Genomic DNA, 3,535 nt, shown 5'->3' on the forward strand with positions numbered 1-3,535 from the left:
AGGAAGAACAGAGGAAGTAAGTGATGGTGGTTACCCATGGCTAGAATTTGACCAGGCATGATCCCAGCAGGACAACAAGGGTCAGATGAGATAAAGTTTAGGAAAACTCAGTCCCAAAGGGTGGAGGGGATTTGCCTAAAGTACCATAATAAGTATCAGGACCAGATAGTGCTAATAATTGCTCAAATTTCTATAGGGATTTAAGATTAACAAAATGTTTTCCTCAAAATAACAGTGGGAAGGTGAAAGTTACTCTTATTTTACCTATTTACTCTTAATTGTTACTCTTATTTTTCTGAAAAACAAGGTCCTCTGAGAGCAGAAATGACTTGTCCAAGGTCAGGCAGCTTCAGAGACAGAATTCAAACCCAAGTCTCCTTGTTCTCCAGCCAGTGAGTTTTGTACTTCAGGAAGAGTCATAGAAATGAAAAGTTGAAAGGAACCTTTGAGATGAGCTAGTCCAATGTTCTCATTTTACAGAAGAGGAGACAGAAGCAAGGACATGTTAAATGATTTGATCAAGGTCATAAAACTAGTAAGTATCAGACCCAAGATTCAAATTGATGCCAAGTTTGGGGTAAGATATTTTAAAAGGAGGTTCCCCCATCAACCCCAAGGCCAATGAGGACTTGCTCACAGTAATAGTATCAGTTCCCTCCCAGGACTTTCCTACACTAATTAAATCACCTATCTAGTCCCTGCCCCACCCCCAAAAGAATAAAGACAACAATAACTGTAGGCTTCAGAACTGGAAGGGGTCATAGAAATCATCATATCCACACACCTCAGAACATTTATGGCAGTGACTGACCACAAACCATCTTAAAGAAGTGCTGTAAGGACCCAAAGAGATAAGGGACGCGAAGCACTCGAAATGCCTTCCTTAAAACAATGCTATGAGGCAGGTAATGTGAATATTATACCCACTTTACAAAGAGGCTCAGGGAAACTGATGTGTCTTGGTTACCAGGACAAGAAGGTTCAGAACCTGGATTTGAACCCAGATTTCTAATTCTCAAGTCCAGTGTTCTCTCCATGACATATGTAGAAACTAGAGCTGGAAGACAGCGCTGGGAGTGACCTTTTCACTCACCTTCTGAAGGTCAAATAAAAGTGACATATTGGAATCAGCAGGCTCCTAATCTAGGGCTCAGGAGGACTCATCTTCATGAATTCAAATCTGGCCACAGACATTTACTAGCTGTGCTACCCTGGGGAAGTCACTTAACCCTATTTGCCCTCAGTTTCCTTATCTGTAAAATGAGAGAAGGAAATAGCAAAGCATTTCAGTATCTTTGCCAAGAAAACCCCAAATGGGGTCATGAAGAGTTGAATATGACTGAAACAACTGAACAACAAGTATGTGTGTGTGTGCGTGTGTGCGTGTGTGTGTGCATGTGTGTGTGCGCATGTGTGCGTGTGTGTGTGTGTGTGTGTGTGTGTGTGCGCTGGATAAATTATCTCCACTGTTTTTATGAAAAGTTGTATATAGTGATTTAGCAAATAAGCCTTTGGGTTTCAAATGTATGGGGGTTTTCTCAGAATCTTCTCTTCATATTTACATGAGCAGTGTCCCTAAAGAAATAAGTAATATGATTTGACATAATTGGCATTGTGAAAATGCTGTAAATTATTCATTCTGAAAAGACCACATTGCCCTGATGTAACTCTATGCTTCTAGGGAGAAGCTCATATAATACATTGCAGTTCAGACTGTGCAAAGTACAGATCATAAAAATTTTAAATATTACTTCTCAGAATTATTAATAATAGAGAGATCTTCAGTGTAAGAAGCCTCAGGACTGGCAGTTGAGATAAATAAAATGTGGAAATGCTGAGGAAGGAAGAAGGATTCTCTTTTTAGTAAGCTGAAGCTCTAAGGTTTGAATACTGAAGTAATGAGATGGATTACCATGAGAAGCTGGCCCAGGTAGATTCTCTGAATCTCCTCTGGTTTCTCACATGTTAGATAAAAACATTGTCCTTCCAAAATTGTGGATTAAGAATCAAAGAAACAATCTATATGAATACTGGCTCTGCCATTTACTAGCTATGTGACCTTGGACAAGTCAATTAAATCTCAGGGCCTCAGTTTCCTCAACTCTAAAATGAAAATGTTGAATTAGAGGACCCCTAAGGCCCCTTCCAGTTCAAAATCCTATGATCTTTTAAGTGTTCAGTGGCAGTGTTTTCTGAGGTAATAGAAAACGGAAAACACTGAAACAAAATTAAAATAACATCTTATCTTTACTAAGATTCCTCTAAATTGCTAAGATGGTGCTAGAAAAAGATTACTATGAGGACCCCCCCCCTGAAATTCCACGTATCACTAATGTGCCTCATTTTCATAGTACTTTAAGGTTTATAGTGTGATGCTCCTATAACACCTCTGTAAGATAGTTATTCCAATAATTATTGTTCCCATTTTGTAGGGAAGAAAAATGTTCACAAAAGCTAAGTAATTTGCCTGAGATAATACAGCAAATACATTATTTAAAGAGAGAAACCCAAATCCCAGGTCTTCAGAGAAAATCTGAATAGCCATTGAATGCGAAGGACCTTTGAGAGCTATAGTTCTACTTGATCATTTTACAGATGAAGAAACTGAGGCCCAGAAAGGAGAAGGGGCTTGACTCATTCCACAAGTTAGTGGCATAACTGGAACTCAAGTGTAGATGGGTCTCCTGACTCATGAAATGGGGCTGATTAACTTGAAGTAGAAAAGACTCTTGGGCAAATTGTTGATTGATTTCAAGTATTTGAAAAGCTACTATGTAAAAGTGGATTAGATTATTCCTTTTGGTCCCCAAAGGACAAGGGTGCCACAGAGATTAATCAAACAGGTATTGTGTGTAAAATACATTGATGTAAGAGTATACAAGAAAGTGAAGGAGTAACTAACAAGTACTTATTGAGTGTCTACTAGGTGCTAGACTTGGAGGATATTTGTCAATAGGAAGTAGTCATTATTATTAATATTATTAAGTTAAAATTATTAATTTATTATTATTAATGTGGTAGAAAACACCAGAGACAACTGCTGCTTCCTCAAAAAGGAATAAGACTGAAAAGAACAGTCTATTTTGGTTCCATTTTGGAAATACCCTTCTGAAGCAGAAATTCAAAGCTGTATGTGAAAATTACAAGGAGATTCATTTAAGTTTGAGGTGGCCAAAATCTTCCTAAGGTGGAACAGGCTATATCAGAAAGTATTAGTGTGCACTGGAGCTCCATTAGAGGCTTTTAATTAAAGGATGAATGTCTACATGTCAGATATATTGGAGTAAGGATTCTTTGGGGGCTACAGGTTGATCTAGATGGCTTCTATAGACCTTTGAACTCTAAAACTCTTAAGTAAAATGGTGTGATAAGTTTCTGCAAATTGTCCTTGAGGCAGGATGTGGGGGGGTGAGAGTTGGGGGTGAGGTCAGTTTAGGGTGCAGATTGGTTGACATTAGACTAGAAAACAGAGCCAAATTTAATAACGGAAGAAGGAAGGAAGGAAGGAAGGAAGGAAGGAAGGAAGGAAGGAAGG

This window comes from Petaurus breviceps, unplaced genomic scaffold (assembly GCF_028583685.1).
Source record: "Petaurus breviceps papuanus isolate PSGF00001 unplaced genomic scaffold, PetGlider_PUasm1.0 551, whole genome shotgun sequence".
NCBI lineage: Eukaryota > Metazoa > Chordata > Mammalia > Diprotodontia > Petauridae > Petaurus > Petaurus breviceps.